The following is a 25,256-nucleotide window of genomic DNA, read 5'->3' as shown; positions in this document are numbered from 1 at the left end:
ACTCCACAAACATTCCCATCCTCAATGATGGGGGAGTCCAGCATATCAGTGCAAAAGATAAGGCTGTTACAGCAATCTTCAGCCAGAAGTGCCGAGTGAATGATTCATCTCGGCCTCCTCCAGGGGTCCCCATCATCACAGGTGCCAGTCTTCAGCCAATTTGATTCATCCCACGTGATATCAAGAAATGACTGAAGGCACTGGATACTGTAAATCTATGGGCCCGGACAATATTCCGGCAATAGTTTTATCTCACTCGTTCATGGGATATGGACGTTGCTGACTAGAACAGCATTTATTGCCCATTCCTAATTTGACTTGTTGAAAGGGCATTTAAGAGTGAACCACATTGCCGTTGGTTTGGAGTCACATATAGGCCAGACCAGGTAACGACACCAGACCGGGTAACGACAACAGGTCTCCTTCTGTGGTAACTGAGGGTCTAGCCCCTCCTGCTGTCTATCGGGGTCACATGGTGTTCTGTTATGGCTCCGACCAGTGAGTCCTAAGCACTGGGGGTGGGGCCTCCTGATGAGAGCCCTGATCGAGCATGTAGTACCTGAAATGCTCCCTGTAATAAAGTTTAGTTGTTTTTCGATTAAACCTGTCTGCTCCGTCAAGTCATTGCACCTTCCCTAAAGGACATTAGTGAACCAGAAGGTTATGTCTGACAATCAGCAGTGGTTTTGTGGTCATCATCAGACCTTTAATTCCAGAATTTTATAGAATTCAAATTTCACCATCGGCCCTGGTGGGATTCAAAGCCAGGTCCCCAGAGCATTAACCTGGTTCACTGGATTATCGGTCCATTGACAATACCACTATGCCTCGCCTCCCCTGAAGACTTGTGCTCCAGAACCTGCCGCATCCCTAGCCAAGCTGTTCCAGTCCAACTACAACACTGGTATCTATCCAACAATGTGGAAAATTGCCCAGGTATGTCCTGTACAGAAAACAGGACAAATCCAACCATCCAATTACCTCTCCATCAATCTACTCTCAATCATCATTAAAGTAATGGAAGGGGTCATCAATTGAGCTATCAAGTAGCACTTGCTTAGCAATAACCCGATCACTAATGCTCAGTTTGGTTTCTGCCAGGGTCACTCAGCTCCTGACCGCATTGCAGGTCATAACACATAGACATAAGAACATAAGAACTAGGAGCAGGAGTAGGCAATTCAGCCCCTCGAGCCTGCCCCGCCATTCATTACGATCATGGCTGATCTCATTTCAGCCTCAACTCCAATTTCCCACCCTCTCCCCATTCCCTTTCAACCTGTTACTAATTAAAAATCTGTCTATCCCCTCAAATTTATTCAGCGTCCCGGCATCCACTGCACTCTGAGGTAGTGAATTTCACAGATTCACGACCCTTTGAGAAAAGTAATTCCTCCTCATCTCTGATTTAAATCTACCACCCCTTAGCCCAAAACTATGGCCTCTCGTTCCAGAATGTCCCACAAGGGGAAACATCCGCTCCACGTCTACTTTGCCTATCCCCTTTAGCATCTTATATATCTCAATTAGATCTCTCATCCTTCTAAACTCCAGCGAGTATAGGCCCAAACTGCTCATTTTCTCCCCATAAGACAAGCCCCGCATCTCTGGAATCAAGACATAAGAGCTGAACTCCTGAGGTGAGGTGAGAGTGACTGCCCTTGACATCAAGGCAGTATTTGACCGAGTGTGGTATTAAGGAACCCCAGTACACCTGGAGACAATAGAAATCAAGGGGAAAACTCTCCACTGGTTGGAGTCACACCTAGCATCTAGGAAGATGGTTGTGGTTGTTGGAGGTCAATCATCTCAGTTCCAGGACATCACTGCATGAGTTCCTCAGGGTAGTGTCCTAGGCCCAACCATCTTCAGCTGTTTCATCATTAACCTTCGATCTGTCATAAGGTCAGAAGTGGGGATGTTCGCTGATGATTGCACAATGTTCAGCACCATTCGTGATTCCTTAGACACTGAAGCAGTCCATGTCCAAATGCAGCAAGACTGGATAATATCCAGGCTTGGGCTGACAAGTGGCAAGTAACATTCACACCACACAAGTGCCAGGCAATGACCATCTCCAACAAGAGAGAATCTAACCATCACACCTTGACATTCAATGGCATTCCCATCACTGAATCCCCCACTATTAACATCCCGGGGGTTATCATTGACCAGAAACTGAACTGGATTAGCCATATGAATACTGTGGCTACAAGAGCAGGTCAGAGGCTAAGAATCTTGTGGTGGGTAACTGACCTCCTGTCTCCTCAAAGCCTGTCCACCTTCTACAAGGCACAAGTCAGGAGTGTGATGGAATACTCCCCATTTGCCTGAATGAATGCAGCTCCCACAACACTCTGAAGCTTGATACCATCCAGGGCAAAGCAGCCTGCTAGATTGGCACCCCATCCACAAACATTCACGCCTTCCACCACCGACGCACTGTGGCAGCAGTGTGCACCATCTACAACATGCACTGGAGGAACTCACCTTGGTGAGAAAGCATTTTTCAAACCCATGACCACTACCAGCAAGCAGGACAAAGGCAGCAGACACATGGGAACACCACCACCTGGAATTTCCCCTCCAAGTCACTCACCATCTTAGCTTGGAAATATATCGCCGTCCCTTCACTGTCTCGGGGTCAAAATCCTGGAACTCCCTCCTTAACAGCACTGTGGCTGTACCTACACCACATGGACTGCAGCGGTTCAGGAAGGCAGCTCACCACCACCTTCTCAAGGGCAACTAGAAATGGGCAATAAATGCTGGCCCTGCCAGCGAAGCCCACATCCTGTGAATGATTAAATTAAAAAAAAACGTTGTCTGCTGCGCCCTGCACAACCTCTCACTACAAAAGGGGAATGTCTTGCCTCAGGACTACAAGGAGGACCAAGACGTCTCCTCTCGCAGCGAAGATGATGAAGGGAATGGAGCTTTCGAGGGCCAAGATATCATCGAGCTACATGCAGAGGCCATAGCAGGACAATGATGTGACAGACATCCCCATGCCTATCTGATAGCAACCGGATTTCAAGCAGAATAAGCTGCCAACATATTTCTTTAACTTTTTGGTTTTCTATCTCGTTTTGCTTGACAAGGCCCAGTCCCTTTTTGGTTACAGACATTATACTTCTCTCTAACACACCTCTAATTTTGATAGCTGATTTAAATTCCACTTGTTACCGTCTGCCCTGCAGGTGCTTTGATCCCTTGCATGTACCAAACTGTGCTAATTATACAGAGCCCTGGTGCTAAATACACACATTAGGACTTGCACAGCATGCTGTTATCCCATGGCCTGGGGCACCTGTAAGTAGAATTGTGATTTCACCCATGCCCTCACAAAGCCTGTGTGTATAGCAACTTGGAAGCAATATCAAATCTAACCTTGGCAGGCATGCACTCATGTCACCCTCACACTTGCTGCCAAAGCGGGGGCAGATCTAGCAGCCAGCCCTTTCAGGTAGAACCAGCTACACGGGTCCACAGGGAGGAGCGTCATGAAAACAGCACTTGGCCCCTCAAGATCGCTCCTCCGTGCAGTTGATCAGGGACAACTGTGTTCCTGCCCAGCCACTTGGCACTCGCCCATAGTAAACCCACATCTCTTGACATCTTTATCATGCCGAGTAGTTTCGAGTTTCTCCAGCCCACTCACTAAGAGTGCCTCACATGCATTATGGGTTGCTGAGTAGCAATCACTCTGGACCCCCCCCCCGCCCCCCCGAAATTGCAGAGACTCATACAAGTCTCAGTCCTAGTGGCCTTAGTATTAATACAAGACTGTGACCCGTCATTGTAGACAACCCAGCGATAAGCCTCTTTCCTGCATGGAGCCTGCAAAGCCCTGTTCATGCTGCTGATGCTTCACATGGATAGCCTTACAGTCCTCGGCATGGTCCAGCACACAGGCCCATTCTACTCTCTCCCACCGCATAGAGTAAGACCCCGGTCCTTCAATGATGTCCACTGCACTTTAGTTGCATGCCCTCTATATGGGGTCTAATGCCACCATTAATAAAGAGACGAGCAGGCCAAACAAATCTCCATGTGAGGTCTGACAAAGGCTTCAGGCAACTGCACACACACATCTTAAAACCTGCATTCAAACCCCTCTCGCAGTGGAGGCTAAATTGCCCATTGCCTCCTCACTTGCAGCCTTCACCTGTATGTTAGCTCAAAATGAGAAACCACAAAGGATGGGCATTAACGATTAGACATGCCCAACACAGCTTCCTCCAAACATGTAGGGCAGCCTCAGGTTTTCTACTGTTAAGAAGACAGTGTACAGAGCTTCACTCTCTCAGGAATCCAAGAAACTTCCAAACAGTGCTGGTGAACGCATATTTACAAATGACAAAACTATATACAATGGTTGTACATCCGTGCCACCTCTGTACCTTCAATGCTTCTTAATCTTTCTTTGCCTGCTGCTACGTCTAGGTATAACCCCAGCATCCACAGCTGAGGTGAAGGCAGCCTGCTGGCTGCTGTGCCCTGTTGATTGTGATGACTTCGGAGGGCGCCCTCTTGTGGCCTGTGGCCTAGAGGACGTCGGCCTGCTAAGGGTCCCCTGCTCGGGTGTAGGTGCACCCTCCGCAGCCTGGCCTGCTGTAGATGATGGGACCACTGGCACAGCGGAGGTGGAGAGGCAGGGCACACTTTAAGTGTCCTGGGATGAAGCCCCCGAGATGCCTGGCTGGACTCTCCTCCCTGTAGGTGCCCGATGGCACCTCCCTGACTCCTTGAGGAGAAGGGCACATGGAGGGATGTCGAGGTGCCCTGTCTCCCTCTAGCCTAGCCACTGCTACGCTGCACCTATACTGAGAGTGAGAGTGCAGGTCTGAGCGTATATCTGGAGCCACTGTGCTTTCTGCTGGATCTGAGTCTCCAAGGCAGGCGCCACCCTGAGGCAGCCAAGCGCTCGCAAGCCGGACCCACGACAGCAGACAGAACATGAATGGACTCCTCTAGCCTTCGGCCCAGTATGCGCGTGGCCTCTGGCAACTCTGAATGATGTTTCCCTGCCTGTCCATCAGGTCTCTTAGGGCCGAGCCCAGAGACTCATCGTTTGCACTGGGCTGAGCAGGGGCTTGGTCTCCAGCAGTTCCCCCCGTGTCAGAGGCCTCGGCTGCCACTTCCTCCACCAGCTGTGGACCCGTGTCAGTGATGTGCTCACCAGATTGTGACCCCGAACCTACTCTAGAACGTGGATCCCCTGAGGTGACCGAATCTGCGCTGGTGGAGGGTGCAGACGAACGCTGTCACAGTGCATCCTCTGAGGCTTCTGAGGCATCCTCCTCAGAGGTGGGTTTGGACATGGAGCTGTGGTTGGTCTGAGTTGATGGTCTCCACCTTCTATTGCTAGTACCTGGAATAGAGAGAAGACAAATTTAGTGATAGACTAATCAGGCTCCTTAATTAAACCAATGTCTCACTCTGTGGGTGTAGCTGCCGGCTGCAGACTGGAGGCATCCTCACTGGCTTCCTGTGGGAGCCCTACATCACCTTCAGCACTGACTCCTCAGCTAACTCTGTGGCCTGCTTCTCATGCAAGGTGAGGATTCGTATGTCCAGAATTCTACCTCTGGTCTGGGATCGCTCCCGCTTGTTGTGGGCATTCCTGTCCTGCAGACAGACAGAAGGATTGATTGCCATCCCAATGGTTGCATGCGCAGTTCAGGTCCATGCATGCCTAAAGCAGCTGCGGAGCCCTCCCCAGCAAGTGATTAAGAAGCGGGATGTCCTGCGATTGATACAAGATGGAGAGCATGAAGTATCTGGCACACATTCAGTGCAGATGTCCCAGCTGCTGGTCCGTGCTGCAACACAAACTCCTGTGTGACATCCCTGTGCACTCGCACACTTAGACTGCCTGATGTCCTCATGAGTGTCCGTTTGCAGTGAATAGACAGTGCACTTACCCTGGCGGAGAGCAGCAGATCATTCATCCCGTTGCAACACTGCTGGGTATTTCTGTGCTGGGCCCCATGGGTGCTAACGTCCACAGCAGCCTCCGTCCATGTTGATTTTTTTTCTGGGACATCCTGTTCTCGACAGAACCTGGGACTCCTGGCCTGCAGTGCCTAAATGGCTGTCCGGGTGACCTTTAAATATGGCGGCCGGGCCTTCCACCCCATAAGGTCATGAGAAGTGCAGCGACTTCCTGTCTGCCCCCGCCACATTCACAGATTCACAGTGCTCCGTCTGGATGCATAGGTAGTAAGCTGAAAAGCACAAGATTGCGCATGGTCAGCTAACCAGCCACCCTCCCCCCACAACACCACCCGCACCACCCCCCCCACCCCCCCAGCAAAAATCACCCTGACTTCTGCGCTCACCACCAAACTTAGTTTTCAGAATAGAAGATCCCACCCTTCACCTGCACTTGGTCTCAATTGTGACTCCGTTGGTCAGAAGGTTGTGGGTTCCAGTCTGTGGGTTCAAGTATGATCCCACACCTTCCCTATTACACTCCAGTGCCTAACCTGAACTCATCCAGCAGTGGTAAAATGGCCCAGGCTCACAATTCAGTATTCTTTTAGCTATTTATTGTATCATGGATAACACACAAACATCATGTGTACTGCTCCCTTCAATTGCAATCAGTATCCACAGATATTGTTCCCTTTAACTCTCCCCAATTTCAAAGAGTGATAATCACTCAGAGAAGAATGCTCCTATCTGTGCAGATGATCAATGCCACTCATGGTTACCTTTGCAAACCTTCCCCTCTGTCCCTAAACATACAGGTCTTATAATACAGGAATCACACCTGTGACAATGATTGATGCAACCCCATCCTCCCCTTTTGATTTTAACATCTTAAATCTTGGATCAGTTCCACATCTTGGGTTTGTGAATAGAGAATTAACATATAAATGTGTTTTGATGGGGAAAATTCTGGACTTTTCAGCACCATCAAGATGGTTGAGTTTTACCTTCTGTAATGCTTTTCAGATGAATATTTTCAAGGGAATGTGGAGTGGGGGGAGGGTAGGGTGGCGATTCAGATGCAGTGGAACCACGGATGTTATTTTCTAAGACCTGCTAACAGCTTGGTCATAAAGCTTCAATGGTCAAGACTGTCACTTAGATAGGCACTCTGGACAAATGCTTCCGTGACATCTGACACGCTACCCAACACCAGCCACCCTCCCCCACCCCTAGCTCTGACCCACACACATACGAACATACGAAATAGGAGAAGCAGTAGGCCATTTGGTCCCTCGAGCCTGCTCTACCATTTAATTAGATCATGGCTGATCTGTTTATGGTTTGAGTTACAAATTCCCATCCACTCTTGATAACCTTTGATCCCCTTGCCTAAGAAGAATCTATCTACCCCCACCTTAAAAATATCCAATGACTCCGTCCCCAACGCCTTCTGAGGCAGAGAATTCCAAAGTCGCACAACCCTCTGAGAGAAAACATCTCTCTTCATCTCTGCCCAAAAAAGGCGACCCCTAAGTTTAAAACAGTGCCCCCTAGTTCTGGACTCACTCAAAAGAGGAAACATCCTTCCTACGTCCACCTTGTCAATACCGTTCAGGATCGTATATCATTCAATCAAGTCACCCCTCACTCTTCTAAATTCCAGTGGAAACAAGCCCAGTGTGTCCAACCTTTCCCCATAAGACAACCGGTTCATTCCATGTAATAAGCTATCAAACCTCCTCTGAACTATCTCCAATGCATATGCACATGCACACAAACACACGCACACACACACAAACACACGCACACACACACAAACACACGCACACAAACACACACACATGCACACACACACAAACACACGCACACACACGTGCACACACACACGCACACGCACACACAAACACGCGCACATGCACACACACAAACACATGCACATGCACACACACGCACACGCACATACACACAAACACATGCACATGCACACGCACATGCACACATGACTGAAGGAAGGTGCCATTTGATTTGATCAGCCAATCATTAGGATGTACAGGCTCTGTTCTTGGCTCTGGGACTGAAATTCATACATAAAGTTGATCAATTGTGTGATAGGCAGAACATCTTTTTGGACTGGCAGCAGCATCCTGTTAGTGGAAGAAACCACTGGCATAGCCACTGCACAGTAGCAACATGAGACATGTTCCTTCCCTTGTTCGTAATAGGCAGAGTACAGACCGTAGTTAACCAGCCTGCGGTTGTAAATTTACTGCTGGATGTGATTCCGCAATTGGGGATTACTTGCTGAACAATCCTGGATGTGCTAATAGCTACACTAAGAACCAATTTAAGATAATCAGTCAAACTCATAACTTGGCTCATTTACACTTGCTCGAAGAGGCATGGATTCATACACAGGAACCTACTACGGTGTCTACAAACAAAAGAAACACGTTCAAGTCTTGCACAATTTTTGAATTGCCTTGGGGAACTTGGGGAGCCTATTGCTTCCTCCATGGCAAGGCTACAGCAAATCACAGTTGACTTGTCTCCTGTAGCATAAATAGTTGTGATTGTTTGAAATTTGGCATTCTTGCATTTGTCCTGAGGAGTGCAAGCCTAAAAGCTTTAGCAACATGTCTCCCTTTTCAGCAATATTCAAGTTCTGCACTCCCAAACAACTGTTTATTCAGGGAGTGTCCTAGGCCCAACCATATTCAGCTGATTCATCAATGGCCTTCCCTCTATTACAAGGTCAGAAGTGGAGTTGTTCACTGATGATTGCGCTGTGTTCAGTACCATTCATTACTCCTCAGATATTGAAGCAATTCATGCCAGCACATAGTAAAACCTGGACAACATTCAACCGTGGGTGATGGGTGGCAATTGGAATTCTGTCTACACAAGTGCCAGGCAATGACCTTTTCCAATCTATCCATTTCTTCTTGACGTTCAATGGCATTACCATTGTTGAATCTCCCACTATCAGACCCTTGTGGGTTATTATTGAGCAGAAACTGAACTGAGCCAACTATATAAACACTGTGACTACAAGAGCAGGTCGGAGGTTGGGAAACCTGTGGAAAGTCACTCATCTCCTGACTCCCCAAAGCCAGTCCACCTCCCACAAGGCATAAGTCAGGAGTGGGATGGAATACTCTCCACTTGTCTGGATGAGTGCAGCTTCAACAACACTCAAGAAGCTCGGCACCATCCAGGACATAGATGCCCGCTCAACTGGCACACTGGCATTGGAGGCAGTCCAGAGAAGGCTCACAAGGTTGATCCAGAGTATGGAGCGGTTTTCTTATGAGGGGAGGTTGAGTTGGTTGGACCTGTACTCATTGGAGTTTAGAAGAATGAGAGGAGACCTTATTGAAACATATAAGATTCCTAGGGGGTTGACAGGGTAGATGTTGAGAAGTTGTTTCCCCTTGTGGGAGAGTCTAGGACCAGAGGGCAAAATCTCAGTGTAAGAGGTCGCCCATTTAAGACAGAGATGAGGAGGAATTTCTTCTCTCAGAGGGCAGTGAATCTGTGCAATTCTTTACCGCAGCGGACTGTAGAGGCTGGGTCATTAATTATATTCAAAGCTGAGATAGACAGATTTTTAATCAGTAAGGGAATCAAGGGTTATGGAGAAAAGGCAGGAAAGTGGAGTTGAGGATTATCAGATCAGCCATGATCTCATTGAATGGTGGAGCAGACTCAATGGGCCGAATGGCCTACTTCTGCTCCCACATCTTATGATCTTATGGTCTTACTATCCACCACTTTAAACATTTGCTTCCTCCACCACGGATGCACAATGGCAGCGGTGTGTACCATCAAGAAGATGCACTGCAGCAACTTGCCAAGGGTCCTTTAAAAGCACCTTCCAAACCTGTACCCTCTACTACCTAGAAGGACAAGAGCAGAAGATGCATGGGAACGCTACCTCCTGGAAGTTCCCCTCTAAGCCACACACCATCCTGACTTGGAAATATATCACCGTTCCTTCACTGTTGCTTGGTCAAAATCCTGAAACTCCCTCCCTATCAACATTGGGTGTACCTACACCACATGGACTGCAGTGGTTCAAGAAGGCAGCTCACCAGCACCTTCTCAAGGGCAATTAAGGATGGGAACAAATGCTGACCTAACCAGCAATGCCCACAACCTGCCCATGGGTATTTTTAAGATCTCGATCAGGTTATCCCTCAGCTCTCTGTGTACGACAGAAAAGAGCCCCAGCCTCTTCAGTCTTTCTTGACTGTTATAATCTCTTTTGTCTTCGTAAATCCCCTTTTTTGTACCTTTCTCCGGTTACCTCAATATCCTTTCTGTAATATGAAGCCCAGAACTGTCCATAATACTTTAGCTGTGGCAGAGATGAGGACAGTATTCTAATTTGCAGAAAAATGAAGCTAATGAAAACACAAGAAGACTTGCAGACCTGGACAAGTATTTTGAAATCCATCTGGACAGGGCATGGGCACGTCAATGAACATTGGTTCGGCCAGGGCTGATGGACTTAAAAGAAGCCATTGGTATAACCAGGGCAGCTAATACGTGACAGTAAAAAAAAGATGAAGACAAAATATGATGGAGTACAACAGCACAAATATAATGAGCAGAATTATTAGCTTGGCGTGCAGGCGTGCGCCCGAACCGCTCGAGCGTAAAATAATGCATGATGACATCGGGCGAGCGCATGATATTTCGGTCGGCTGGCACACGTGGAAGTCGGAAATGCGCCCGCTGACAATTAAGAGGGCAATTAATTAAGCCCAGTGAAGTTCCAAATGCCCCTGATTTTTCGTGGTCCGCCCAACCTTACCCAACAGTTGGCGGAAGAGCGAATCTGCCTTTGCATTTTTGATGAAACCTCATCCAAGGGCGAGATGAGGTTTCCGTGATTAAATAAAAAAAATAATGTATGGGCAGAATTTTCGTCATCTGTGTGTTCAGGTGACTGAGTCTGATGCGTGGACATTTTTTTTTCGGATTTTAAAATCTTTATTGATTGGGTTTAAATTCTTCAGCTCCCTGCCTATTGCCTGTCCAGATGGATTTCAAAACAGTTGTCCAGGTCTGCATGTCGTCTTGTGTTTTCATTAGCTTCATTTTTCTGCAAAATAGAACACTGCGCTCATCTCTGCCACAGCTAAAGTATTATGGATAGTTCTGGGCTTCATATTACAGAAAGGGCATTGAGGTACTGGAGAAAGGTACAAATCGCAGTCAGGGGCCGATCGCGGGTGATGGTCCATTCCCCGGCCATTCCTGGGCCCACCGATCACGCCCGCAAGCCTACTTAAAAATCCCGACCAATCTTTTCTTAGCTTATACTTTTGTGCAAGAGGAGGAGATAAAATACATAAGATTGCTCTTTTACACTTGCGATAATGCAGACAACTAGGGAGAGCTCCCGAAAATAGGAAGGATTTGAATCAGGTTGGCTGCACAAGCTTAGTTTTAATCAAGTTTCCTCGCAGCTGGCTACAGCCCAGTGGTCGAAGTGAATGGTTTTATTCAACAGAATAAATGCATTTTTGGTGCATTTTAATTTTGAACAACTGCCCTCATAACACAAAACTGAATTAGCAGTTGCTATGTGAATTGAAAATGAGGCTGTTGTGTTTCATGCCTCAGAGATATGCAGAGATGACACACCATATGAACATAAGAATTAGGAGCAGGAGCAGGCCACTCAGCCCCTCAAGCCTGTTCTGCCATCCATAAGATCATGGCTGACTTGATTTTCACCACAACTTCACATTCCTGCCTACCCCTGATAAACCTTCACCCCCTTCTCATCAAGAATCTAAGATTCTATGGGCTGAATTTCCTTCCTTGAGGTGGGTAGTGGGCGTTGGGAAAATTCCTACTCTGCCCGCCTGCCTCACAACAAAATGCCTGCAAGGATGGGAGGATGGTATTTTCATTGTCGAGAGGGTGGGAGGGCTGGTGCAACTACAGTTGGGGCAACTGGTCAGGGAAAAGGTTTGGAGGCAACCACAGGGATTTCCAGGTGCAGAGGTGGGCTGTTTAAAAGGCACACTTTGGTGCTATGGGACTTCATTCCACTTATTATATAAACAGAAAGGCCCCCTCACCCTCACCCCTCACCTCCACACACTCACCATGCCCCATCCAAGCCACCTCATGCCCCCCCACCCACTATGGACCCTCATGCTCCCAGCACTGTGGGTGTACCTACACCACATGGACTGCAGCGGTTCAAGGAGGTGGCTCACCACCACCTTCTCAAGGGCAATTAGGGATGGGCAATAAATGAAAGAATAAAGAAGTGCCAAGGTATTGCCATGAAACAACTCCTACTGCCCTCATGTCCCATGCTAAGGTATGCCCCCATATAACCCTTATGGCACCTCATGCCCTCCCATGCCAAGCTATGGTACACCCATGTTCATTCACTCATTATACACGGCACAGAACCAATGAACCCCATAGTGACAGTAGGATGAGTAAAAAACCTTTTAAAAAATAATCATTCATTGATAGTTTTCCACTTTAAAAAACTCTTTGTTTTATTATAGGCTAATAGAAGTGTCAATCATCCACAACTTTTAAAGTGCCAATAGCTGAAATTGCAAGCACTTGAAACATCTTTATCTTGTGGATGTAAACATTTTGACATTGACAGCATAGAACAGGAATCCAGAGTTGTCAATCAAGCAATGTTTCCCCTGGGGCTTAGGTGTTTCAATGGATTTCTGCGTTGTCAGCCAAGCATCATTATGTATTTTCGGCTGAGACCCAAGATATCCATTAGAGTAATAAAAGACCTGTGTACCAGAGAAAACATTGCTTGATTGACTGTTCTGGCTCTCTGATCTATGCTGTCAATGTCACAATATTTATGGACTCAGGATGAAGAGGTTTCAAGTGCTTGCAGTTTCTGCTAGTGATACTTCAAAGGGTTCTCGTGATTGACACATTTATTGACCTGTATTAAAAACAAGTTCCTTTTTAAGAAAGTGGAAAGTTATCAAGCAATGACTTTTTAAAAAAGCTTTCTTACACATTCTACCGTCATTGTAGGTTTCATTGGCTCTGTACAGTGTATAGAACCATAGAACCATAGAACACTACAGCACAGAAAACAGGCCATTCGGCCCTTCTAGTCTGTGCCAAAATATTATTCCGCTAGTCCCATTGATCTGCACCTAGTCCATAACCCTCCAGACCTCTCCCATCCATGTATCTATCCAATTTATTCTTAAAACTTAAGAGTGAGTCCGCATTTAATATATTAATATAGTGGGTTAATGGGCATGGAAATTCCATAACTTGACATGGGGACATAAGGGGCCATAGGGGGTGTTTGGGGGGTATACATTGACATGGGTGCATGAGGGACCGTAGGGATTATTTGATGGAAAACCTTGGCATCGGGGGCATGACTGGCCATGGGGAGAAGGGTGGTGGCATGGGGGTCATGAGGAGGACCTTTTGAATTAACCTTTCAAAAGGATTTCTCATGACACCGCCGCGGTGCTGTAAACCACAACTCTTTAAAAACCTGGCTTGGCCCCATGAAGTTGGCGAAGGGCTAGAACATGCCTATCCCAGGAATAGAACCGGCCAGGTCAGAGAATGCAGGTCGCGGGCTTGCCACCCGAGCCACACCTTCAACAGGCTCTCCTGAAAATCAGAAACCCTGTGAAGGGGGACTGGAATTTTGGAATCGGGTCCCAGCCGCCATTTTTAAAGGCCCTTGGAATCTCGCCAACTCAGCGAAAAATCAGCCCCACATGTCCAGGAGTTTTATTTACTGTGCTTGTCTAATGTCTGTTCTCATGCTTACAGCTTCTTGTCTTCAGTTTAGTTTCTATTGTTCAGTAACCACACCCAGGTTTGACTAACAGTACCAAGAGAATGGTTAACAGGTACACACAAACACTGAACAATTGAACAGTTGAATACTATAGAGACAAATCAAGTGCAGTGTCTCTGTTCTATCCTTCAGCTGTGGCCTCTGGTGCAGCTTCTACTTTCCTCTTTGCCTTGTTCTGTTTTATTTTGCTGTTGTGACTTTCCATCGTAAGTTCCCAATGCACGCAGGGCATTCTCGTTCACCAGCTCTTTGATTCAACAAATCAATGCAAGCTTGCAGATGACACAAGACATGGAAGGGTCACCTGCTTCTGAGGAAGCTGTGCAGCAACTACAAAGTACATCGGGCAATGGGAAATGAAATGGAACTGGTCAAGTGTAAAGTGCCACACAAAGTAAGTAAAGATATGGTAAGATTTTATGACATTGAAACATCGAACCTCAATGATGCGCTCAGATGTCCAGAGCAATGCTTGAACAAATGACCTTTGAGACATAAATGAAAGAGTGCTACACTTTCGCCAAGCCCGACAACAAGAGTGTTTGTGGACATGATGCACAACATGCTAAAACCACTGAAGAGGAGCAATCAACAGAACAGATAGGATGTTGAGCTATATAGCCAGAACTATTGCAAGTCAGAGAAAAGCCACGCTCAAACTGTGTAGCGCTCTGGCTCACTGGTTATAGGGACCATCAGAGACATTCAAGCCTTCCTGACAGTTCTGAGAAAAGCTTTGAGTTTTTGTTTTCATTATTCATTCTTTCACAGTTGTGGGCGTCTCTGGCTAGGCCAGCATTTATTGCCCGCCCCTATTTTCCCTTGAAAAGGTTGTGGTAAACCACCTTGGTTCCTGAGCAATGGAAGGCTGACTTCTGGACATAGGCTGGAGATGCCTGTGGGTTAATTTTGGTCTGAGGGTGAAAATAGACTCTTATGGGGTGAATTTTAGGCCCCACCAAGGTCGAAAACAGAGACAGAAGAGATCATAAAATTATGAGGATAGCCTGTGTGCTGGTTTCCTGATACCATTCCCGGCGTCAGAAATTTTTATGATGCAACGTGGGGCAGGTAAACTCCCTGGAGGTGGGTACCCAGTGACCAACCAGATTGTTAGCACTCAGGATGGCCTGCAGGCCCTCCCTGCCTGTCTGAATAGGAATGCAGCCAAGGGCTGCCCTGTAGAGGGATGCACTGTGATCCTTGTGGACGGCCGTTCCAAGTGTGCACTTCAACTCCTTTACCATGGTGGTGTCTTGTGCTAAACCAATGCTATAGTTCAAAGCCCCGTCCTGGTCACATTGGTGTCTCTTTAGTGCCAAAAGGAGCCAAGGGGAAATCACGGTCTTGGACTTATCAGCATTAAAATCATCATCGAGGCATGCATGTTAGTAAATGGCAGGAAATAATAGGCCCAAAAGATTACTACCGACTAAATGTGAGACTAGCATACTATCCCAAATCAGTAAAAGGGAAACTTGGAGTTATTTCTCTTTATGAGAGGAGTGATAGTTACGTTGAATGGACTTCTGAATAGAATAATGAAGGTACTGGAGACAATGTAGAAACGGCTAGATGTTTCAACGGTGAGGAATTTAGCATCTTTCTGTGCAAATAAGCTAAGATTGGTCATTATATATATATTGAGATCTTGTGATCCTCATTATGTTGAACTTGAGATTCACCATACTTTTCTCCAAATCTAATAAATACTTTTTCCCAAATCTCCAAACTGTAAAACTCCTCTATTTCCCTTTCCTCCAAGTGTACAGGTGGTTTGAAACCCAAGTTTGATGTAATCTAACCACTAGTTCCTAATTTATCTCATCTTCAGTCCAATTGTTTCAGCCTTGGTATCTCTTTACATTATGGACCTTTGGGTCTTCACCTTGATGACTCAGTTAAAAAGTAAAACCTGTTCTCCTTGGCACTGCAACCACCAATGTTGTTATTTTACTATAAAAATGTTTGATTAAAGTACTAACAAAGGATGGTGGGGCCTTTAATCTGTCTATGTTGGAAAGGGAATGATCCCATATTCCCATTACCACTCGGTGACCACTACGCAAGTACATTAAGATCAACTGAGGGCGGGACTTGCTTCAATGTTCATTTCCTTATGGTTTGACTAGCTTGCTGATGATAGCTACCTCAGTCAGGGGTTTTCTGTGTGGGGGAACACAGCAAATATCAACACACTACCAGAGATCTCCTGCAAGTGTTGAGGCATTTCCATAATCCCATGAAAACGTTGACACGCTTAAAATGATTTCCTGCAAACATTGATCTACCTCTCGATAACTATCAAAACATTCATCCAAACTTTCAAAAGATGATCACAGTCTCCCAAAAAGAACCTGTACTGGCTTTGCAGATAATGTTTTTTTTGAAAAAAAAAACATGCCCTAACAGTAGAGGCATGGTAGCATAGTTGTAATATTATTGGACTAGTAATTCTGTAGACCTGCACTATACAAGCTAGAGCACATGGAATCATAGATATAAAAACAGAAAATGCTGGAAAATCTCAGCAGGTCTGACAGCATCTGTGGAAAGAGAAACTATGGAGTCCTAGAATCTTGCTAAAAAGAAACATGTCGCTAAAGTGTTTTGTTTTACACTCATGAGGACAAAGACAAGAATGCCAAATTTCAAAGTGCTTTAAGAGCAACTGAACAAGCCTTTAGGTCCCCGTTGCTTTCTCCATGCTAATGGAAATCTGTCATCCTTACCTGGACTGGCCTACATGTGACTCGGACCCACAGCAGTGTGGTTGCCTATGAATCGCTCTCCGAAATCAGTTCAAGGGCAATTCGGGTTGGGCAACAAATGCTGCCCTTGCCAGCAACGACCACACCCCATGAAAGAATAAAGAATCCAGAGTGAGTAGAAAACTTAAATTTTGAGGCCAGGAGAGATTTTTGCCTCCTGGTAGTCATTTCCATGTGCTCTAATTCCCACCCAAACCCAGGAAGATTCACATGGGAGCCGGATGCTGGCTTAGAGAGCTGCAGCTGGGAACCCGTGGCAAATATCCCCGGTGTGTCGGCGGGGACGGTAGTTGGGTGGGGATGTCCAGAGCGGATTGTGAGCAGAGGTAAGAGAGGCACAACATTTCCTTGTGGGGCATGGGGGAGGCCTATAAGACAACCTGAAATAAGAACGTAATATTTGCATCTCCCAGCCGTGTCTAGTCCACTATCCAACTCCCGGCAGGTTGGGCCTGGTGGAGTATCAGTCACAGCAGTCCAACTCAGGGCCTGGGTTAAAATAGCAAGTTGTGCTATTGGTACAGAGTGTCATTGGTACCCGACCTGCTGTTTTTAAAGAAGTTACCTCCATCTTGGAGCCGCTACCCTTACTGCCTGCAACTAAAATTGCAATCAGTCAGATTGGGAGACAAAATTGAGGGAAAGATCCCTGGTCTATTTTAACTGCCCTCAGCACCATGTTTCCCACGGGCTACCACAGTTAAAATCTAGCCCAATAGGGTTTGCATACCCTGGAATATAGAAGATTGCAGGGCAAGTTGATTGAGGTTAGTTTAGGACTTTGAAAGGGATTGATAGGGTTGATTGAGGGAATCTTTTTCTGCTGGTGTGGGGGACTCTAGGACAGGGGAAGACAATGTTAAAATCTGATTCAGGCCATTCAGGAGAGAAATATTAACTGAAAGTACTCAAAAAACCTGGCCAGTCTGACAGCATCTGCGGAGAGAGAAACAGAGTTAACGTTTTGAGTCCATACGACTCTTCTTTGGAACTGTTGGCGCTGCTGGAGAGAGAGGTCAAGTGCGTACATGTGGCGGCGCATGGCAGTGAGTGTGGATTTCAGGGTGTGGCGAGAACAGCAATCTGAGGAAAGCTGCATGTCTCAGAGATACCAGTATCCCTGGGCGGAATAAGAACATGAAGGTTGGAACTTCTATAAGCATGTAAATAATAAAAGGATGGTAAAAGAAAGAGTAGGGCCAATTAGGGACAAAAAAGGGACTTGCATGTGAAGGCTGGAGGAATAGCGGAGGCGTTAAACGAGTACTTTGCATCTGTCTGTACAAGGGAAGAACTTGCTACCCAGGCCGAGGTGAGAGAGGAGGTAACTGGTACCCTGGAAGAACTTACAATCAAGAGGAAGGTGGTGTTGGAAAGGCTTAATATAGTTATGGCACCAGGACCGGATGAGATGCATCCAAGGGTACTGAGGGAAGTGAGAATGGAAATTGCAGAGGCACTGGTGATAATCTTCCAGCCTTCCTTAAGCACAGGGGAGGTGCCAGAGGACTGGAGAATTGTGAATCTTACACTTTTGTTCAAAAAGGGGTGTAAGGATAAAGCCAGCAATTACAGACCAGTCAGTTTGACCTCAGTGGTATGGAAACTTCTGGAAACTTTAGTATAGGATAACTTCAATAATCACTTGGACAAGTTCAGGATAATTAAAGAAAGCCAGCATGGATTCATCAAAGGAAAATCATGTTTGACCAACTTGCTGGAATTTTTTGAGGTGGTAACAGAGAAGGTTGATAAGGGGAACACTATTGATGTGGTGTATATGGATTTTCAAAAGGCATTTAATACAGTGCCACACAACACACCTGTGAGCAAAATTCTAGGTCATGAAATAAAAGGGAAAGTAGGCACTTGGATAAGAAATTGGCTGAGTGACAGGAAACAGTGATAAATGGTTGTTTTTCAGATTGGAGGAAAGTCTGTAGTGGAGTTCCTCAGGGGTCAGTGTTGGGACCCTTGCTCTTCCTGATATATATTAATGACCTAGACTGTGGTGTGTAGGGCATGATTTCAAAATTTGCAGATGATACAAAGGTTGGAAATGTTGTCAACTGTGATGGGGATAGTCTTGAACTTCAAAAGGACATAGACATGTTGGTGGATTGGGCAGACAAATGGCAGATGAAGTTCAATGCAGAGAAGTGTGAGGTAATTCATTTTGGCAGGAAAGATATGGTGAGACAGTGTCAAATAGAGGGAGAGCCTCTAAAGGAAGTACAGGAACAGAGGGGCCTTGGTGCATATGTACATAGTTCATTGAAGATGGAAGGGAATGTTGAGGGAGCAATTAATAAAGCATATGCTAACTTAGGCTTTATTAATAGGGACATTGAGTACAAGAATAAGGAGGCCATGTTGAACTTGTATACAACACTAGTTAGCCCTCATCTGGAGTACTGTGTCTAGTTCTGGGCGCCAGACTTGAGGAAGAATATGAAGGCAATGGAGGGAGTACAGAGGAGATTCACAAGAATGATTCCCAGGATGAAGAACTGTAGCTATGAGAGTAAATTGGAGAGGTCGGGACCGTTTTCCTTGGAGAAAAGAAGGCTGAGAGGAGACTTGATAGAGGTATTCAAGATCCGGAGGGATAAGGACAGGGTAAATAGTGAGAAACTGTTCCCACTCAATGAAAATCAGGAACTAGAGGGCACAGATTCAAAATAATTGGCAAAAGGATTAAATGCGATGTGAGGGAAAAAAAGAGGGTGGTTGGAGTCTGGAACGAACTTTCTGAGAGGGTGGCGGAGGCAGGTTCGATCGAGGTATTCAAAAGGGAATTGGGTTGCTACCTGAAAAGAGAGAATGTGCAAGGCTACGGGGATAAGGCAGGGGAGTGGGACTAGGTGGGATGCTCTTTCAGAGAGCCAGTGCAGACTCGATGGGCCAAATGGCCTCTTTCTGCACTGTAAAGATACTGTGATATTGTGATACCTCAGTTCGAATCCACATGGGGTAGATTGGAGCTGGAGACAGTCACTGAGGAAAGAGATGTGACTGTGAAAGTGAGTTTGGGTAAAAGCCTTATCAACACCCGGAGGAAAATGGAAAGCATTGAAGGTGAAAGAGACAAATGGAAATCATGTCAGAGGCCAGGATTTTACATTCGGCGTGCGGGGGCGGGCCCAACATGTGCGTCCCGACATCACCATTGCAATATTTCTGTAGGCGGGCACTATGAGGATGGAGGAACTCCTGCCATTAATTAACGGGCCAGTTAAGGCCCTTGAGGCACCAATTCAGTTTGATTTTTTGCAGCCCGTGCGATTTTCAGGGCGTCGCATGGGCGCAACGGGCAGGCGGGTAGACCACATTCTCAAAAACCTCATTCATGGGCGGGGTAGGAGGGGTGAGTAGGCTCGGCAATGCGAGTTGTTAGTACTTTAGATTATAACTTACTGTTACTTGTTTGTGTGAACAGGACAACTTCATTTCATTTCAGAGCTGCTTTGACAGAAATCACAGGTTTCAGTTCAGGACTCCGGAGGAATCATAATACTTGGGGCCTACCAGACATCAGACAGCTTCCCTTACCCTGGGAATGGGGGTTGTGGTCTCCGCTGGAGGCACCTCCTCTCTGAGGAGGAAGAGAGGGCCAGAAGGGGGAGGAGGCTAGGTGTCCCTATTCAGCCTCCAGGGGTGCCACCTGTGGGAGGTGAGGCGCGGGCACAAAGGGTGCAGGGCCAACGGGAAGTCCAAGGTGGAAGGGGCTGCAGAAGATGCCATTATCCCGCTGCCAGGGTTTACAGGCGATGATGCAGCTACCTCAATATGTCTGAGGTACAATGCTGAAGGAGGCCCCGCACCGCCCCTCCATCTGTCAGATGATCGGCCTTGAGATCAGCTCCAACTGTTTGGGTGGACACCCCATGCCAGTGGTGCCGAAGGTCACAGTGACCGTCAACACCTATGCCTCCAGCTCTTTCCAGGGGTCGGTGGGTGATCTTTGGCGCGCTGTTCAGACATGCATTGACTTTCATTCACTGTCGCATGGATGAGGCCAGCCAGGCAGAGTGAGCCAGAGGCTTTGCAGCGATTGCTGGCTTCCTCGGCGTCCGAGGTGCAATTGACTGCACACACGTGGCCATCAAGGCACCAGCGGGTCAGCCGGGTGCCTTCTTCAACAGGAAGGGATCCCACTCCATGAACGTGCAGATAGTATGTGATCACAGGATGCTGATTCTACAAGTCTGTGCAAGGTACCCAGGCAGCTCCCACGACACCTACATTCTCAGACACTCCCAGGTGCCGGGGCTCTTCAGTGCTCCAGCCCGGCTGGATGGATGGTTGCTAGGTGACAAGGGCTATCCCCTCAGAAGGTGGCTCATGACGTCTCTCCGCCATCCAAGAACAGAAGCTGAGCAGCGGTACAATAGGAGCCACGGCACCACAAGGGCTGTGGTGGAGAGAACCATCTGTCTTCTCAAGATGCACTTCCTGTGCCTGGACCGCTCAGGGGGCGCACTCCAGTACCCCCCAGATTGTGTGTCGCTGATAGTGGTTGTATGCTGCACTCTCCACAATCTGGTACTGAAAAAGCGGGGACAAAGTGGAGGAAGGAGACGTTGACGAGCTGCTCTGGCTGCAGACAATGAATCCGGTGGCGAGTCCGAGGACGAGCACGGTCAGGAGAATGCTGAGGGGTTAGACGCTGGCTTGAACAACCTCCAGGGAGGCAGGGACACCCGTGAGGCTTTGATCCAACGCTCCTTCAGCTAGCCTACCAAAGATGAACCATCACCACATGCCAGGGCTGCAGACTCCATACTTGATACCTGAGAGGAACATTTGCTTGGTGAACAACATGCACTATGTGCCATTTCAATAAAGCTCAATGACAAACAATTCACTCATAACATCATGGGTTACCCTGAACCTGCAGAAGTAATGAAGCACCCAGAGGCTTGATGAAAACAAACACATTTACTAGTTTGCTGCCTGGCATACATAAATCAAATTAAATGGAAAGGTGTTCTCCATCACACCTACTTATAAGTAACTTAAAAGTAGGGCAAAAAAATAACATCAGCGATGAGCTCATGTTGTGTCTAAGGTGCTTTACTTTTGCGTTTACGGGTGCTACGTCTAGGTGCTCCCCCCTTGCTGGCACGAGCATTGGAGACAGCCTGCTCACTCTGCTGTCCTGCTGGCCTCGATGACCTTGGTGGGCGTCCTCTGGCCCATGGAGACTGTGCTGGCTCTGCTTGGGGGGTAATGGCCAGTGGCATGGCCGGCATCTCCCCAGTCGCCGCAGCCTCAACGGATGTCACGGTCGCTGGCAGAGGGGCGGAGGAGCTGCTGCCCTGATCCAGAGTGCCCTGGGAGGAGCCCACAGAGATGATAAGCAGCTCGTGCGCCAACATCAGGTTGCTTTGGACATCCCTGCTCACCATTGATGGACGGGCACCTAGCTGGGATAGTGAATGCCCAATCCATCTCACATACTGACATTGACCACCTGAGGTCATTGCCAGTGTGAGGGCTTGCAGGTCCGAGCACATCCCCAGGAGTCCCTGATTCACCTCCTGGAGCAGCCTCTCCATGAGAGTCGCCGCTCTCTCCATGGAGGAGGCAATGCGCTCGGCCATGAGGGTCATTGCATTGCTCATGCTCCCCATGGACTCCTCCACAATGGAGACCATGGCACACATTCCCTCATGTATCTCCGCCAGATCCTCCCACACACCCTGCTGGACTTCCAGCATCTGCTGCCTCAGAGACAACTCCAGAGGCTCATCATCAGCCACCGACTGAGCATGTTCCTCGTGCCCAGCAGTCCTCCGACTGCCAGCGCCCTGGGTGCTCTCTGCCTCCGCCTGCACCTCAAGCGAGTGTGGAGTGGCCTCACCGATGTGCACCAAGGTACTAGCCACTGATCTAATGCCCACCGAGGTGCTGGTATCTGCGCTGGTGCCTGCCTGGCTGAGAGGGTGTGACACAAGTGCGTTTCTATTGTCTGTGTCCTCTGGGCTGAGCGACAGTCCTTCAGGCTCCTGACCCCGACGGTCCTCTGGTGAGCCTGAAAGGAAGAACAGGACATATCATTGGTTGAAGTTGTTACTCTGTTACTGGGCATGCCTGGTACCCGGATCAGGGTGCCCTCGTCTTTCCATTATCAACGGGGATTCCATGTTCAAGGCCCACCTCAATATAGAGGCTACAGTGGAATGGTTGCTATGACAGACATTCTGACCTCAGTGCACTGCACTCTTACCTCCCTGTGATGCCCCAACCTCACCGCAGCCGGTTGACCTGGGATCATGGCGCCTCTCCAGCTCCAGTGCCTCCTGCTCGTATCTGGACAGGATTAGTAGATGAGGCGCTCCTCCGCCAGTCCGCAACCTCTCGGCATTGTTGTGGGCTGTCTTCTCCTGAAAGGAGAGAGGAGCATTGATTGGTCAACCCTGTATCTGCATTACCATTGTAACCTGGCCAACCCCACCTGAGGAAGACCTCGCAGGGCTTATCCGACTCGTGACCCTGGAGCCACAAGACACTCAGTCCAAGCAGCCAGGGCTCAGCCCCTTGGCCAGCTGCTGCCTCATTGACATTTGCCACTCACAGTCTAAGACCTCTGAGGTCCAATGGTGGGGAGGGTGGTGGTCAGATCCTAACTGCTGTGCTAAGTGACCCATGCCAACACGGTGTTCACCCTTCCCGATTTCAGGAGATCATTGAAGCGCTTCCGGCCCGCGACCCGCGTGCGCCTCACCACATCATGGGGGCTGACCCTGGATGCCACCTCCTCCCAGGCATTTTTGGTGAGGTGGGTGGGGGGGCTTCCTCCTCCCATCTGTTGGGACAAGGATATCCCGGCGATGCTGCCACCTCCCCCAGGAGGGCAGCGAGACACTCGTCAGAGAAACGCGATACTGACTGCCCCACTGACCTGCCCTCCCGCCTGCCCTGTTCTGCTACTATGTTCTGCATGGCAACGGTCAACGGCAGCCTCCACGTGGCTGCCTGCGCCATTTTTGAACAGGCCGCCGGGTCGCCATTGGACCTGGCGGACATTAATCCCCCGCCCCTGCTCCCGTCTGCCCCTTCACACTGATGCCGGAGCCACGCGTTACACTGGGCGGGCCTTCATTGGTCCGTCCGTGTAAAATGGCGGCGCAGGCCCAAAATCACGGGGGGGGGCGGTCGGTTTCCCGACTGTCCCTGCCCGCTTCCCACCGAGCCTGCCCGACGCGGGAAAGATTCAGGCCAGAGAGAAGAGCAGAACGTCTACAAGGTAGGCACCCCCCCGGACGAGAAATGGCAGTGAATTAAACGCCGAAATACAAAAGCAAAATACCGCGGACGCTGGGAACCCGAAATAAAAGCCGGAAGTGCTGGAAATACTCAGCAGGCCCGGCAGCATCTGTGAACAGAGAAACAGAGTTAACGTTTCGAACACGGATGCGATTCTTCTACAAAACAGAGGCGCCCAACCAGGGCCCAGCAACCTGGGCTCTAGCATGAATCACTGCTTTCAAGAGAGGGGGAAAGAGAAGAGAGCAACAATCGATAGTCCTGACGAAAAATGAGGAAGCAAATTTCCTGCAGAAGACTAAGAGCTTGACTGATTATTATTTTAATAAATTACAGAGTGTAAACACTCGTTTTAATTGCTCTTAACGCAAGTTTGTCGTCATTGCAATCGCAGATTTCAGCATGGTATAAAAATAGATGATGGCACCTCAAATACAATCGAAACTTCAATTAAGATAAGTAGACTGAATGTGGTTTTAATCCTAAAAAATTCATAATGTTATATTATTTTAAGTGTCACGTGGCTGCCTCGAGATTGTATTTCGTTAAATGGAGGGTGTAGAATAATCCAAAGCTCAGAATTTCATTAAGCTGACTGACATTGTCAGTAGAAACAGTGTCAGTGCATCGTATCGAAATAAGACAAGCGTTCTGTGAGATAAAGCTATTGTGTGCTGGTTCATAAATTAACGGGTGCCTACATCTATTACACTGTCATGTAGAGTTATATCAGTGACTCTAAATGTGTCACAGGCTTCAAAATCCTGAAAACCACTCACATTACATTACTGACCCTTCAGGCTTCTTTGTCATTCTCCATTTTCTTGTTATTACTTAAGGCATCACATCCTTGACCCTTCTTCTCATATTCTCCCCAATCTCCACACATACACTGTCCTACGCCTTCATGCCTCCACACTTCACTGTACCGGAAGGCATTTCACGTGCGTAGAATCACACATCAAAGAGCCAGGGCAATTGGTCTGTACCAGTGTTTATGCATCGTGTGCGTCTACTCTCATCCCTCTTTATCAAAATCTATCAACATATCCTTCTACCCCTTTGTCCCTCATGTGTGAACTAACTTTTATATTAAATGCATCCATGCTCGGGTAAATGTAAAAGACCCCATTGCACTATTTCAAAGGAGAGCAGGGGAGGTACCCCCATTGTCCTGGTCAATATTTACGCCTCAATCAACATCACAAAAAACAGATTATCTGATATATATCTCATTGCTGTTTGTGGGGCTTTGCTGTGTGCAAATTGGCTGCCCTGTTTCCTACATTACACAATGCTCAGCACCGTTCACGACTCCTCAGATACTGAAGCAGTATGTGTCCATATGGAGTGTGACCTAGACAATAATCAGGCTTGGGCTGACAAGAACCATAGAACCATAGAACACTGCAGCATAGAAAACAGGCCATTCG

The sequence above is a fragment of the Cetorhinus maximus genome, chromosome 7 (genome assembly GCF_964194155.1).
Source record: "Cetorhinus maximus chromosome 7, sCetMax3.hap1.1, whole genome shotgun sequence".
Lineage (NCBI taxonomy): Eukaryota > Metazoa > Chordata > Chondrichthyes > Lamniformes > Cetorhinidae > Cetorhinus > Cetorhinus maximus.
Note: the sequence above shows the minus strand (reverse complement) of the source record.